The sequence below is a fragment of the Protopterus annectens genome, chromosome 4.part0 (genome assembly GCF_019279795.1).
Source record: "Protopterus annectens isolate FY-2018-M chromosome 4.part0, PAN1.0, whole genome shotgun sequence".
NCBI classification, from domain to species: Eukaryota; Metazoa; Chordata; order Ceratodontiformes; family Protopteridae; genus Protopterus; species Protopterus annectens.
The window spans coordinates 977,401,957-977,419,951 of record NC_056733.1 but is presented as its reverse complement, the minus strand read 5'-3'; positions in this window follow the sequence as shown (position 1 = coordinate 977,419,951).

Genomic DNA, 17,995 nt, shown 5'->3' with positions numbered 1-17,995 from the left:
ACAACTTGTATTAATTCGCTATTTCCATGTAAGATGTTCCAGTTTCTAGTAATAATGGACCTGATGTTAAATACATCAACAGACATATCCAAAATACAAGAAGTACCAAAAGTATTTGTGTTAGTGTTGTTAGAACATGAATTCTTCACACTTGTGACTCCATGTGGCTTATTTGCAATAGTAGTAAAACCATTTTCCAAAATCGGTGTAAAATCAGCAGCCCTTCTTGTTCTAATTTCATTAGCTAGTTTGCCAAGTAAATCTGCGGGGTAACCTCTAACCAAAAACATATTCTGGATAAAGCTGACTTCTGATTCAAAATCAGCTTCTTCAGAAATCATTCATTCAGCACGAATAAACTGATTCTTCGGTATATCATTTTTCATAAAACAGGATGGTTGCTCAAATAATGCAAATAACTGCTAACAAAAGTCTCCTTCCTATGTATTCCACTTGTGAAACAATTATTATCCCAAGTCAGGGTAACATCCAAAAAATGCACTGATAGCCCAGCATTCCCCAATACAAATTTTAAAAAATCACTGGAATTATTAATACTATCACAAAAAGAATGAACCTGGTCTATGCCACCTTCCAGGATAAAAAACAAACCATGCACATATCTGCCATAACAAAACTATATGATATTGCTCCATAATAGGTTTGGGAACACTATGGTCCTACTAAGAACTAGACTGGCGTAAGCTGGCGACGCAGCGGACCCCATAGCTACCCCTCTTAGCTGCTTGTAAATGTTTTTGTTAAATAGAAAATAATTGTTATTAAGCACTAGTTGTATTAAGGTGCATAAAACAAATATGCTGTCAGAATGAAGGCAAGCTACATTTCCCAAGAACTGTCTAACAAAATCAACCCCTTGGTCATGGGGGATACTCATAAACAATGATTAGACAGCCACTGTAAACAAAATGTTCTTCTTAAAATCAAAGGAATATACAGAACTAAAAGTCCTAATCAAATCCAAAAAATGCCATGAGTCCTTAATAAATGAACCTAATTTTTTACTAGTGGATTTAACATGTAGTCAACTACTAAAGAAATACCTTCTGTGACTGAATTAGGTGAAGATACTATGGGTCTAAATGGGGGGGGGGGTTCAAGATTTTGTGAATTTGGGGATACCAAATATGGTCCCCAAAAGTGGATGTTCAACTAACATAAAATCATAAATGTCATTAGTAATATACCCATTGACCCACAGATCATATAACATAGATAAACTAGCAGTTAATAGTAAAGCAGTCCACGAACCATGCAGTCCATAAAGAAAGTCAACTATGAAGTAATAAAATCTGTTTTATTTAAAATAGGTAAGTGCTTTTGCATAAAAGCTTCTTCAGACCATCAAATGAATAGTGGTCAGAATTCATTTAAATACTATACATCTACCAAACAGCTTACAATAAAATACAAATGCATTAATTTAAAGTGGAATCAGCAAAATTAATAGCATATAGCCAAATCAAGCACATATTGACACAATTAAGACCATATAGTTTAGCCCTATAAATAAAAAAAAAAAAAAAAAAAAAAAAAAATATATATATATATATATATATATATATATATATATATATATATATATATACACACATAAATAGACAAGTATGTAAAACTCATTTTAATCATAATTACCTAACCAAAAGTTTCCTGGATTTTAATGTGGGCTTAATAGAGGCTCTCTCATTTAATCCTTGCTTCTATCAGCCCAAAGCCTCAGTATCCATTTCCCTTCCTTGTTCTCAGTTGAATTCCAAATGTCACCTTCACATACAGTAGGTCTAACAAAATCTGTTACCAGGAATCTAAAAGTATGATCATCCCCCTGTGCAGTAATATGTTTGGATAAAACAGTGATTTGTGATCTAATGCTAATATTATAGACATGTTCCCTGACTCTGTCTCTAAGTAGCCTAACCGTTTTTCCAACATAAAATGACCCGCAGGTCACACACTTAGCAAGATAAGACTACATGTGGTGTTCTACAGTCCACACTGATCTCATAATTAAAGTGATGGCCTGTATCAGGGTGTATAAAGACCTTTGTAGTGTCAAGATAGCCACAAACATTACAATTTCCACATGGATGGGTACCACTCATACATTCAGTATGTCTACCACTATCTCTATTATGACATAACAGCCTCTTCAGGTTACGTTTGTTCTTAAACAAAAAAGTAAGATTCTCCCCTACCACTCTTTTAACTACAGGGTTGGTAGTTAGAACTTGCCAATTTTTCTTAATAATATCCGTAATAGGCTTGATGTCTGTAGTGAAAACCATCAGAACCTCCATACCATTGAAGAATGGTGCTCCCCTTGGATAATCTGTAGTATCAATAATAGGGGAATAATAAGGTCTAGCTCTGTCCTGCCTGAGGTCACCAAGCCCTTGGAGGTTCCTATCTATCTCGATGGGGCCATATCCTCTATCAACCAGCCCACCTTTCAGTTCAATCAACTCCCGATTGAACCCCTCATCCAATGCATTCAACCTTGATGCCCTCATCCCTTGTCCCCTAACAAAAAGAATGAACCTGATCTTATGTGGAAATAGCGAATTAATACAAGTTGTAGGTGATAGAACCCAATTTTGTATATAAAAAAACTGACTGCTTAAAAAAATGTTTACAATTTGACTCCATATATAAAAGTACCCCTGACAGCAGCATACACTGCAAGGGGATGGTTTTTGTTCCTCACGTCGTTTTATTTTAGATAAATTTAATTTACCCTGTTTGAACAGGACACTTTCCCCTGATGGTGTATACAATTGCAATACTAGTGGCATAGTCTATCTTGCTGTTTGTTGTGTGTGCAATGAATTTTATGTAGGTATGTCCACACGACCACTTAGTAAAAGAATTAAAGAGCACTATTATTGTATTAGAACAAAGACCATCAACAATGCTCTATTTAAACATTCCATTACATGTAGTGGTTTTAAAAAGTTTGTTTGCTGTTTTGGAACATGTAGTTAGAAATATAAGGGAGGTCCTATAAGGACCAACTGGAACAAAGAGAAACTATGTGGCAGCTCAGGTTAGGGGCTGACAAAAAATCTGGTATTAATGACTCAGTGACTATTAAATGTTTTCTGACGAATAGAAGACTGAAGATTTTAAAATGAACTGTCTATGTTATTAGATGTGTGCCTTTAAATGACTGTATTCCTTTTGCTAGTGCACTTTAAGTAATTGAATATTTTATTAGGTAATTATTTTGATTTGATATATAAGGGGATGCTGTTGTGTGCATTTTATTTCATTCTGAAAAAGTCTTTTGAGACGAAAGTGATATAAAACTGTGTTTTTCGCTATTGCTGGTGGTTTCCTTCATTGTTCGGTCAGACTGGTGGTTTGGTTTTTATAGTCTTTGCTGCTGCTTCATCCTTGGGACTGTTGTTTTTCCTTGTTGATGTGTCTTTCCTGTGGATGGCTGGCCTGAACGAGGACCCACTTTTGGAGATGTCTATTCATCCTACACCTGGTACGTCTGATTTTCAAGATATCAACCTGCTTTCCATTTTGGTGTGCACTATGAAAGACATGCAAAAGACTGTTGACACTTTGATGACAAGTAATTATAGAATGACTGGTTTAAGTAAACTGTCTTCACTTAGTTCAGAAGATGAACGTGTGGAGACTGTAACCGATAAGACTGCTTCAGTACTTCATTCTGAGAACAACAATATTGTGTTTAGTGACATTACCGCAGTCTTATACTGTGATTCAGACCCATTTGATGCCTACAATTTAGCTTTAACTTCTACTATGCTTAATGGAAGGGATGTAGAGGTGGAAAAAGAGGCTAAAAGACTTTTATCTTTGTTGGAAAACTATTAAAAAAGTACAGAGTTTTGGTTGTTGAGACTAAGTACTTTGATAAATGCATACAAGTGGGAGTACCTAAGGGTTTGCATTTTTTTAAATGCCCTAATGGTGTACTTCCAACTGAGTCCTTCTTTTCTGAACTGGTGTCATTTTTATTCTAAAACAGGGCTTGACTTCTTAAAATTGCTTGTTGGTCGCAATAAGAAACAAATTGAGGAGGTACATAATGATATTATTAAGACAAAAGCTTCTTTGCAGAAGCTTATAAGAAATATACCCTGTTGAGACAAAGACTACTCTGCTTTGCTTTTTTCTATGGAAGAATTTGAGCAGGTTTAATACAGAGAAAACTAAAGATGTTACAATTGGACATTGATGCATATTCCAATAATACTGCTTTTTCCCATTTCTCTGATGTTAAAAAGGCTATTGGCCCCCTTTAAGACACAGAACCAACTTAGGGGTCGCTATAGAAACCAAGGAGTTTCTGGTTTTCTTTCTACTTCCTCTAGTGAAGTTATTAAAACAGGCGGTGATGTCACTTCCGGGTTGACTGTTTCACAAGTGAATCGGCCGGTGCTGTTCCTGCTGAGAATGTATTGGATAGTAATGATATATCTGATACTTCTGGTGATGACCAGGATGAATGGTTCTGGTCAGATTCCAGTTAATGCAGGGCGAGTCCCTTTAGAGAAATGACCTGTTTTATGTCAGAACAAGACGGGCTTTTTGAATAAAAAAATTTATAATCTGCCTTCTTATTCGTTTACTTCTAATCAGTTATTTGTTTTAGGACTTGGTTTTAACTTTGTGCCTAGCAAAAGGATAAATTTAGGACACACGTTGTTGGATTTAAAAATGTTTTGTCGTAAACTAAATTTAAGTTGTTTTTTCTAGTATGGAGTTTAATAAATGTCAGTTTACCAAACCAAGTACCATTACGCCCCCTTAACTAACACCTTACATGTTTTTGAAAATTGCTACACTAAAGACATCAGCCAACTTATTCATACTAAGGTAAATTTAAGTTTTATAATCTTACTAGAGTTCAAAGAATAGCCTTAAAAGAACTGAAGTCTTTAAGCCACCTTTGGTTTATGAAAGCCGATAAGGGAGGGGGGCTGGTAATTCTTGAACAAGATAAATATGACAACTCTATGGAAAATATGCTACGTATTGAGACTGAATATTCATTAGTTAGTCAACAGTTCGTTTTTAAGGCATATCACAGCTTTTGTGTCTTTCGGCTTTTCCCGGTTAGGGGTTGCCACAGCGGAACTCCGGTCCGCTAATGATTGGCAGTAGACTTTCACGTGCTGGCTTGCCGGGCCTAACGCACAACCCTCAATGAAGGAACGTCCATTCACACATGTCGACACACAGAAGACACTCTAACTGAGAATCGAACGGGCAACGTCTAATTGTGAGGCAACAATGCTACTGCAGCACCACCACCAAGGCATATCACAGTATACGTTCTATTTTATATGATCTGTAAGTCAATGGGTATATTACTAATTACATGTATGATTTTATGTTAGTTGAACATCCACTTTTTGGGAACCATGTTTGGCATCCCCAAAATTCACAAAGGTCTTGAAAACCACCCATTTAGACCCATAGTATTTTCACCTAATTCAGTCACAGAAGGTATTTCTTTAGTAGTTAATATAAAAAGTAGAAAACTCCAGTCACTCACAGCTGCAGGCAGTCAAAATATCCAACAATCCAGTTCAAATCCAAAATCCAGTAAAAATAATCCAAGGCAAAATAACATAAAGAGTTTAATAAAAAGTAAAATGTTAGCGCTTTCGCGGTACTCCTGACTTTAAAAAATGTGCAACACAGAAAGCTGTTTTAATATCCTGGTTAACCAATAAAAAACATTTAAGAACATACTCATTAATAAAAATATATACACACATAATAACACAATGAGATTTAAAACCACAAGTCTAAGTATATTTCACTGCTTAAGTGCACATGCTTTTAAGAAAGGTTTGAGGGAAACTTTACTATTCAAACCAGGTAGTTTGTCTGCTTTAAAGAACATAATCCATTTTTGTTCATTCGCTTCTGTGATGTTTCTTATGTCCCCTCCCCACATATTCTCATGTATTATTTCCAGAAAAAAGAATTTAAAAACATGTTCATTTCCTTTTTCCATGATATCTTGTGCTAAGGCATTTTCTGACTTCTTGTTTTTAATATCCCTTAGATGCTCTAGTATTCTTTCTTTCAAACTGCAATTTTTTTTTAGCTATATAAAACATGAGGCACATGGTACAGAAACTAAAGTAAACTATATTTCTTGTTGTGCAGTCCGCATAAAAATTAAATTCTGTCCTCACATCTAATCCCTGATGGGTGAATGACTGCCACTAAAATATGTCTACATGCCAGGCATGCCTCTAAAATATTGTTCAAATGCTGATTCTTGTTTACTGGAACTCCATTTCCATTCATTGGGTTAAATTTCATACCATCACAGAAAGCAAACATGTTAGACATACTAAGAGAACTGAAATTGTTTGGAAGGAAACACTTTGCATACAATGTTTAAATGCAATAATGATAGTTATAATGTTTTTACAAAAACAAGCACGTGTCCCCGCACCACATTCTACTACAGAGATTTTTTTAGAACTGTGTGAAAATGAGATTTTAGGGAAGCATTTGATACAGGTGCTAAAACTAACTATGTTAACATCTCAAATGGAATATCAGGCTTTATATGAATTAAAGCAAATGTCTTGTGCTGAAATTAGACCCGCTGCCAAAAGTGGGGGAGTTGTAGTATTAGACAGAGATATGTAATTGCAACAAATACAAGGCCTCTTAAATGATAAGAACACATATGTATGTATCTCTAAAAGTGCTGTAAAAGGGATTATTGATAAAATCTCATTTTTGGTGTTTGATCTACTTATCAAGGTATGATAACAGAACAGTTATTTAATTATTTTACAGTTGACTTTCCATTGGTAGCAAATATGTACAGCCTACGCAAGATGCATAAACATCCTACTCTACCACCAAAGCGTCCGATAGTTTCTAGTAGAGGTTGGGCTACAGACTCTCTATCTTTGTTGAAAAGAATCTATGGCCTTTTATAGAGTTGTGACACTGTGCTTAGAGACACTAAGATGTTCCTCCAATATCTATATTCTAAAATGTTGGACACACAAGCCGATTACATTTTTGTCACCTTAGACATTGAATCATTGTTGACAGTCATACCAAACATATGGGGCATAGATAATGTAAGGATGTTTCTGACCAAAATGGTTGTGAACTCTAGTAAAGTTAGGTTAATATGTGTATTGTTAGATATCATTTTGGATAATAATGTGTTCACCTTTGATAACGAATTTTTTTTACAAAAAGTTGGCATAGCTATGGGCACACCTTATGCCTATAGCTACGCCAACCTGGCTCTAACATATTGGGAAACTAATGAAATTCTAAAGAATGATTGTTATAAAGACTCCATAAAACGGTACATACATTTTGTGGATGATATTTTTATGGTATGGAATGACACTGAAGAAAGACTTAAGGAATTTATTACGTATTTATATCAGACTACCAACATTTTAAAATTTACTTATAAATAATCGAATCAAGAAATTGATTTTTTAGATGTTAAGGTGAACAAGAATGCACTATAAGAAATTAAAACAAATGTATATAGGAAACCAATGAGAAAGAACACGTTACTACATAATAAGAGCATGCACCCCAATCATGTTAAATGTAATGTACTTAAGGGACAAGTATATAGGATTATGTGCCTACATAATGATGACTTACAATTGAAATCAGCCCTACTAGATTTGAAACATGAGTTTCTAGACAGAGGTTATAAAAAATATATAGATGTTTGCATAAGTAATGCATGGGAACAAAGAGTCACTAAATGTAAGTCTTATTATGGTGAATAAAGAGAAACTCAAGATGAGAAGAATATGATAATAGAGATGGATAATCATAGTATTAACAACTCCCTTAGAGTTACACTACCATATTCTAATGATATAGGGACCTTCTGCAACATCATAAAAAGGAACTGGAACATTTTGGGTACAATAGATGAATTGAAAGATGATTTAACAGCCCAACCAAGTTTCTCATTTATTAATAACAAATCATTGAAAAGACATTTATGTTATAGAGCTAATAGTGAAAAAAAACTGTATATTCTGACAGGCAGGGCACATACTCATTAAGAAACTGCCTGGCATGTAGACATATTTTTAGTGGCAGTCATTTCACACATCAGGGATTAGATGTGAGGACAGAATTTAATTTTTAAGCAGACTGCATAACAAGAAATATAATTTACTTTAGTTTATGTACCATATGCCACATGTTTTATATAGGTAAAACAAACCGCAGTTTGAAAGAAAGAATACTAGAGTATCTAAGGCATATTAAAGACAAGAAATCAGAAAATGCCTTAGCACAAGATATCATGGAAAAAGGAAATGAACATATTTTTAAATTCTTTTTTCTGGAAATAATACATGAGAATATGTGGGGAGGGGACATAAGAAACATTACAGAAGCGAATGAACAAAAATGGATTAGGTTCTTTAAAGCAGACAAACTACCTGGTTTGAATAGCAAAGTTTCCCTCAAACCTTTTTTAAAAGCACGTGCACTTAAGCACTGAAATATACTTAGACTTGTGGTTTTAAATCTCATTGTGTTATTATGTGTGTATATATTTTTATTTTTTAATGAGTATGTTCTTAAATGTTTTTGATTGGTTAACCAGGATATTTAAACAGCTTTGTGTGTTGCACATTTTTAAAGTCTGATGAAGAGGTCAGGTGTACTGTGAAAGCACTCACTTTTTATTAAACTTTTTATGTTATCTTGCCTTGGATTATTTTTACTGGATTTTGGATTTGAACTGGATTGGTGGACATTTTGACTGCCTGCAGCTTTGAGTGACTGGAGTTTTCTACATTTTATATTGATCATTGTTTTATTCTCCAGTCACTTTATTTGGTATTTGGAGTTTGTTCTTTTTATATAATTTTTGTTTAGTAGTTGACTACATGTTAAATCCACTAGTCCAAAAATTAGGTTACTTTATTAAGGACTCATGGCATTTTTTGGATTTGATTAGGACTTTTAGTTCTGTATATTCCTTTGATTTTAAGAAGAACATTTTGTTTACAGTGGCTGTCTAATCATTGTTTATGAGTATCCCCCATGATCAAGGGGTTGATATTGTTAGACAGTTCTTGGGAAATGTAGCTTGCCTTCATTCTGACAGCATATTTGTTTTATGCACCTTAATAGAACTAGTGTTTAAAAACAATTATTTTCTATTTAACAAGAAAATTTACAAGCAGCTAAGAGGGGTAGCTATGGGGTCCGCTGCGACCCCGGCTTACATCAATCTAGTTCTTAGGTGGTGGGAGCATACTATTCTCAGACCTATTATGGAGCAATATCATGTAGTTTTGTTACGACAGATATGTGCATGGTTTGTTTTTTATCCTGGAAGGTGGCATAGACCAGGTTCATTCTTTTTGTGATAGTATTAATAATTCCAGTGATTTTTTAAAATTTGTATTGGGGAATGCTGGGCTATCAGTGCATTTTTTGGATGTTACCCTGATTTGGGATAATAGTTGTTTCACAAGTGTTAACAGTTATTTGCATTATTTGAGCAACCATCCTGTTTTATGAAAAATGATATACCGAAGAATCAGTTTATTCGTGCTTCCTGAATGATTTCTAAAGAAGCTGATTTTGAATCAGAAGTCAGCTTTATCCCGAATATGTTTTTGGTTAGAGGTTACCACGCAGATTTACTTGGCAAACTAGCTAATGAAATTAGAACAAGAGGGGCTGCTGATTTTACACCGATTTTGGAAAATGGTTTTACTACTATTGCAAATAAGCCACATGGAGTCACAGCTGTGAAGAATTCATGTTCTAACAACACTAACACAAATACTTTTGGTACTTCTTGTATTTTGGCTATGTCTGTTGATGTATTTAACATCAGGTCCATTATTACTAGAAACTGGAACATCTTACATGGAAATAGCGAATTAATACAAGTTGTAGGTGATAGACCTAATGTTGTATATAAAAAACTGATTGTTTAAAAAAAATGTTTACAATGTGACCCCATATATAAAAGTACCCCTAAAAACAGCAGACGCTGTAAGGGGATGTATAAATGTGTTTTTTGTTCTTTATGTCGTTTTATTTTGGAGGGACCCTATAGTGATTTAACCTGTTTGAACAGGACACTTTCCATTGATGGTGTATACAACTGCAATACTAGTGGCAGAGTCTATCTTGCTGTTTGTTGTGTGTGCAATGAATTTTATGTAGCAATGTCCACACGACCACTTAGTAAAGTAATTAAAGAGCACTATTATTGTATTAGAACAAAGACCATCAACAATGCTCTATTTAAACATTCCATTACATGTAGTGGTTTTAAAAAAGTTTGTTTGCTGTTTTGGAACATGTAGTTAGAAATATAAGGGAGGTCCTATAAGGACCAACTGGAACAAAGAGAAACTATGTGGCAGCTCAGGTTAGGGGCTGACAACAAACCTGGTATTACTGACTCAGTGACTATTAAATGTTTTCTGACGAATAGAAGACTGAAGATTTTAAAATGAACTGTATATGTCATGTTATGTTATAAGATGTGTGCCTTTAAATTACTGTATTCCTTTTGCTAGTGCACTTTAAGTAATTGATTGTTTTATTAGGTAATTGTTTTGATTTGATATATAAGGGGATGCTGTTGTGTGCATTTTATTTTATTCTGAAGAAGTCTTTTGAGAAGAAAGTGATATTCAAATGTGTTTTTCGCTATTGCTGGTGATTTCCTTCATTGTTCGGTAAGACTGGTGGTTTGGTTTTTATTAGTTTTTGCTGCTGCTTCATCCTTGGGCCTGTTGTTTTTCCTAAAGAATGATATGTCCTTAAAATATCAAACTGATTTGTACAAGATACTTGTGTTACAAATGTATTAAAACTGTATGTCATTTGTATATCAAATTGATTTGTACCAATGCGTGCGCTGAAAATGTATTTGTGAGATTTGCTTGTATTAAAATGTATCAACAGTGCACCCTGCTGGAATGAAAATAAATGTATATGTATTATTATAACTTAATTAAATGTATATGGTTTAGTAGAGGATACTGGCACAGCTGAAATTAACCAACTAATTTACTTGAAGAAAAATAAGGGAAATGTTAATGAGCTGTTAAACCATTAAAGGGATCCCAACAGTGCTGAAAAGGACCAGAGATGTTGGGTCTGGGAAAGAGAGAGTTTGTCCATTAGCTCAGTGAAAAGAGGGGAGACCCCAGGCACTACTATAGACATTTGGATGTGTATTGTGGCCATCTGTGCTAAATTCCTGTCTCAGCATTAAAGAGAAATGCTTGTGAGAACCTAGAGTCAGGTGACCAGATGAGGTCATTCTACCATCCATCTTGGAAATTATATTTTAGATATTAAAACGAGAAATCTCAAAGTATTGAGTATTCTGTTTGGGAAGCCTGACTAGAAAGACCCTCACCCACAGCATCTTGCCTTGCAGTAATATGTAACTTAACTAGGGAACAGTATTTTTTTTTAGATTCAGTCAGGAATAAAGTGAAGCTTAGTTCAAAGTGTTTTTCTTTATTTGTATGAGTCTGTCCAGGAATATTGATTTCAGTAATTAATGTGATTTGAACTCTGTGGTTTCCTGGAAATATATATTCAATATTTTCATGTTCTTTTATTATTTATTATTAAATATATTTAAAACTTTTACTGTGGCTGGTTCTTGTGCCTTCTTTGGAAGGTTGGGTGCCAGGCTGGCAACTCAAAACCGTAAAACTCCACTGCTAAAAATGAGCAGACAGGTGATCTGCTGTGGCGACCCCTAACCGGGAAAAACCGAAAGAAAAAGAAGAAGAAGACTGTGCCTGGTCCTTGTAGAAAGTATCTAACCTTTGAGAGTACTTATATTTATTTGGTGACACTGAGTGGGCCACTCCAGAAGGCCTAGCCATCTTGGTGAAATACTACAATTTGTATTAGTATTAATATTGCACAGTATAATTTGACACCCTTTGTTAAGGGCCTTAGAGTAGCTGACTGGGGAGTGTCTGATGGCAGTGACAACTACCTTATAGTCTAGGGAGAAGGGGGCATAGCTAGTAAACCTGTGCCAGCCTTTTCCAGGTGTGTGTGTGTGTGTGTGTGTGTGTGTGTGTGTGTGTGTGTGTGTGTGTAAACAAATCTCTCAGTGTGCGTGTGTGTGTGTGTGTGTGTGTGTGTGTGTGTGTGTGTGTGTGTGTGTGTGTGCCAACTACTTGGGGCAGAGACATGAAGCACTGGGTTTACAGGGAGGGTGCTGGAGGACTTGGCTTGAACACTCGGCTGAAGACCTAACACTACAGCTGTACCAGTGTGGAGTCTTACTGGGGACCTGGAAGGATACAGATATAGAGAAGTCCAGACCTTGGGCTGACTGTGTTCCCTGTATGCTGTTAAAGGAAACTGTGCTTGATTCAGAGAGGTCTGCATCTAGAAATACTGAGTGCATCCATTTGTATTCCAAGTCAACGTCCCTCTCCAGTGTCAGTGGTGAGGATTCAGGCTCCTTGATTACTAACCCAGAGTGGGGACAACACATACTGCTGGCCATCACATATTGGTAGTACTCGTGGGCATCACAGTATTTGCTGTCTTTTTTTTCCCTCGATACAATGAATGCCATTAAAAATACTGTACATATACTACCAACACCCAAACAGATTGCATAAAACTTTATACTGTAGATTACTAATCATTAGAAAATTGTACAAAAGTTTTTGCACTGTTTTATTATTGTAAATATTATCTTGTTGTAAAACATTTTGATCTGTAATGAACTTTTCTCCCCGGGCCTCCATTGAAAATGGGTTCCTGACCCAGTGGACTTTCCCAGTCAACAAATGTCAATAAATAAATAAATAAGACATAAATAAATAAATATGTTAAATTAAACTACAGGCCAGCAAGGATTTGTCAGTGTAAAGGTCATTTTAATGGATGAGCCATTTTACTGCTCTCACAAATATGTCTATTTACAAAATCCACCCTGAAATAAAATTGACTAAACGTTCTTGTCAAGTATTTACTTTCATTGTCATTGAGAAGAAAAAAATCTCTAATTGGCCAAAGGAAAGCAGCCACATGATTCTGTTCATGCACAATTCATAAACCTTCATTTCTTAACTTTCTTACAGACTTGTCCTTGATGATTGATCAACTAGTGTTTACATTCTGCAGCATTCATGACCCTAAGTGTTTCTCTATGGAGGGGGATACCCTCCTTAGGCTATAATACGTCTTCTTTTCATATACAACCCTAAATGGGTGCTTGTCTTTCAGATGTTATTCTAAGAAACTCTTGGTCAACAATTTAGGTTGTTTCATGGCTACTTTTTTTTTTTTTGAAAACAGTGCCAGGGCAGATTTTGTGGAAAGTAACACCTAGGCTATTACTTTTTATACAACAATAACCTCTAGTAAATCTCATGTCTTCCATTTCCTCACGCCAATATTATTTACAATATTCCTCTGGCCCTCTAACTGAAGGCATCATAATCATAAAAACTGTTGTAGTGAAATTATAGGCCTGACTTTCTATCTTTGCATTAAATGACTCAGTTCTTACCCTAATAACACATTTACAGACACAAAAATAACAGGAACTTAAAGCAAAGCTAAATTGCATTTACTTCCTTAGAACCCTTTTGTAGTCTTATTCATTTAATTTTCCACAATATTTCACAGTTTACATTATCCTGAAGTTCTGGTGGTTTGTTTCAGGTTCGGCATATCTCACATGTTTATTTTGCATTTTGCTTATAGTAAAATAAGTGATATGGTTTGATAATGCTTCACTGTGTTTCAGCTGTTCAGTTTGCATGCAAGAGGCACATTAATATTTCAGAATAGACACCTGAGGATTTTAAAATATTGGAAACTCAAATTTACCACCATAAACTATGTTATAGTTGTGAGTTAAAGTTTATGGAATTAGGCCAAACATAATGCGATATTTACGTAAGAAACTGTTCATCTTTAATTAACCTGGTTTTCTTTGTGTTACCTGTCAGATATAGCCATAGCTATTAAGATTATGAAGTGACGAATATGGTTTGGTATTTTTATAGACTTGCATGTTATAGTCTAAGGCTCCAGTTATTTTGTACACCTTTGTTTGTTTTACATGATAACTTTTTATCACAAGCAGCTGTAGTCTGGATAAGTCTCAACAGTTACATTATTATTTCTTCAGAAAGATAAAAAGAAGTTAGAAAATAATTAATCCCAAGGATTTCTTAAAGATGCAGAACTATTTAGGCTGCTGGTATATGAAATAGTCCCAGTGCATTTCGATGCACATATATATTGGCTAAATGTTAGTGAAAGTACAGCTGTTAACGATGTGTGACTTTGTTCACAATAAGCAGGATTGTGATCGGATCTCTGATCCTAACCGGGTTAGTATACGTTTGAGAAATGCTTGTCAAGAAATTCCTGTCAGGAATAGAGAGGAGCTTCATCTGTTCCATGTGATATAAGTTATAGACAGAAAAAAAATGCAGGAGAGGCATGTGTTCTACAGGTTTGAAAGCTGTAACTGTTACTTCAGCCAGACAAGTAATTGTAGGACGTGGCGCTTTAACTCCTCTAATGTAGCACAGGGCAGAAAGAAAAAAAGAAAAAAGAAATGAAATTGGGTGTTACTCAGGGTTACCTATTACAGCCGCAAAACTGCAGTTGTGTGAATACGGAAACGTCGACACATATTGAGCAAACCACGAAAATACTGAACGTCCTGAAGAGTGAAATCTGAAATGTCAAATCGTCATAGTTGGCCCTTCTCCAGTACAGCTCCTTAAGTTAAGTGTGCAATAGTTACAGACCTTAGGGTTAGGGTGCGGGTTAAGTTAAGTGCATACATAGTAATATATGTAAGCTTTAGTTTAGGGATAGAAGTAGGGTTTTCTTAAGTGTATGTATGTGGATTATTTATTTTGTTTGGGTAGGTAGTATGTAGCGCGCAGTGGGGTTGGCCAACTATGCCGATTTGTCATTTTGAATTTCGCGGTTCTGGACGTTCGGTGTTTTTGTGGTTTGCACAAAATGTGTCGATGTTTTCGTATTCACAGATGTGAGGTTTCACGGTTATAATATAGACCCGTTACTCAGACAATTTAGGTGTACAGTGCCAAAACTGCTTTGTAGTTCTGCTGTAGTACTGCAATAGAACCAGCTAGTGGTTTAGAGACAGAATCACATGACCAAAACACACATTTAGTGACTTATTCACACTTCACACAGTTGTACTAAGTGTTATCCCTTGCAGATCATGTAGCACTGTGCACAGGCACCTACACACACACACACACACACACACACACACACACACACACACACACACACACACACACACACACACACAGACACACACACACACACACACACAAACACCAAACATGGATCATGCTATCCCAAACAAAATCAAGACCCAATCATCCAAAGGCAGGCGTCCAGTCTGGTGGACCCCTGCCATAAATAAACTGTACAACAGAAGGAGGAAGCTACTACATGATAGAGCAAAATCCCTAATAGGGAAGGCATCTCTGATCAGTACTAGCAAAAAATTACGATCCCTCATAAAATCCTCCAAGGCCAGCTTCGAGAGAAAAATTGCACAGGACACCAAAGACAATCATAAGTTATTTTAGGAACCTGGGATGCAACTCCCAGACTTGTTCTGAGTTGATTCTAAATGACAAAAAATACACTGAACCCGCAGACATCGCCAATATCCTGGCAGACAGGTTCAGTGCAAACTTCTCCACCCCCTCCCCCCCAAAAGAGCAAGTATCTATCCCGGCAGAGGGCTGCCTCCCAAACATCTCTGATGCTCAGGTGAAGGCTGCCCTCTCCAAAGCAAAAAACACTGCTTCCATGGGACCAGATGGTGTCCCAGGTTACGTCCTACATGAACTCCAAGAGGAACTAATCCCTCAAATAAAACATCTATACAATCTCAGCCTCACTACAGGATATGTGCCCACAGAATGGCTTACAGCAGCAGTGGTCCCACTCCACAAAGGTGGAGCCTCTACGAACCCTGGAAACTATCACCCCATAAGCCTGACTAGCTTAGTCTGCAAGGCTATGGAGAGGATCATCATGGAGCTCATAAACAAAGACATTGGGGACCTACAGACACTAGATCCTACCCAGTTCGGCTTTGTCAAGGGCAGATCCTGACTTTTGAACCTGGTTGACTTCTTCAAAACAGTCACCAAACCCATAGATGAAGGGAAGGTAGTCCACACAGCCTATCTGGACCTTGCAAAGGCATTTGACACAATACCCCACTCGGGCATCATAGATAAGTTATCCAGCTTAAATATAAACCCCTATGTCACAAGATGGGTCGCAAACTGGCTCAAAGACAGAACCCACAGAGTGAGAGTTGCTGGAGCCATGTCAGACTCGAAACTGGTCACAAGTGGCATCCCACAGGGTTCTGTCCTGGGACCACTCTTGTTCGGTATATACTTTTCCGAGGTACAGGCAAACGTGGGAGGACTATGGCTCACCAAGTTCACAGACGACTGCAAACTGGGCGCCATAATCAACTCTCCAGCTGACACAAACATCCTTCAAAAAGGTCTCACAGAGACAGATAACTGGTGCCAGCACCATGGTTTAAAGCTAAATGCCAAAAAATGTATAGTCATACCCTTTGGAAAAACAATGTGCCCACAAATTACCACATAGGCTGAAACCCATTAAGTACAGAGAAAGTTATTAGGGACCTGGGGACCCAAGTTGATAGCAATCTCTCCTTTGAAAACCACATTGCCAAAGTGGTTAGAAAGACCTTCTACATAGCCCACCTCATCACGAAGGGTTTCACATCTAGATCAAGAGAGGTAATCGTGTCCCTTTATTCATCCCTCATCAGGCCCATCATAGAATACAATGCCCCTTTTGGGATGTACCTTATCCGACACCTGCAGCAATTAGAAAGACCCCAAAAGTATCTCACCAAGAGGATCAAGGGTCTCAAACAGATGCCATATGCTGCTCGGTTAAAAAAACTCCAGCTCTACTCAGTTGCATACCGCCTACTTCAAGGCGATCTATGCCTGACATACAAAGCTATGTCAAATCCAGAATTAATGGACATGCTCCAACTCAGTAAATCTAAATCCCTTAGAGCCACACGCTCGAGGGACTTGAACCTCAGCACAGAAATAAATAGAACTTGCTGGAGGGACAGGTTCATAACCCAGAGGCTCCCTTCACTCTGGAATAGAATTCCAGTTCATGTGAGGCAAAGCACCTCACTGAATCTCTTCAAGAAGAATCTCGATAAGTGGATGGGGGATTGTAGGTTTGTCCCAGGGATTACTCCCGTGTCACTATTAGACAGAGGCACAGTAAACTAAACCTTAAAAAGGGCACAATATACTCAAATCAAGGGGTGGCGTAAGCCATACAGAATCGGGCTAGGCTTATAATTGCCCCAGGGCAGATAACCTAGTATGAACCTATGAACCTATGAACCTATATCCTCATACACACACACACACACACACACACACACACACACACACACACACACACACACACACGTGCGTGGGCGAGCATGCGTGCACATGCGCGCACACACACACACACACACACGCACACAAACGCACACACACACACACACACACACACACACACACACACACAAACACACACACACACACACATGTACATATATATTGTAACAAAGATACACAGTTACACCGACACCTGAACAAACATAACCCGATATGGTCACAATAGTGCTCCTGCACACACACACACACACACACACACACACACACACACACACACACACACACACACACACATATGCAGCGTGCATGCATACACACACATACACACATACACACACACACACACACACACACCAGACATATCCTCATATACACACACACACACACACACACACACACACACACACACACATACACAAACACCAGACATATCCTCATATACACACACACACACACACACACACACA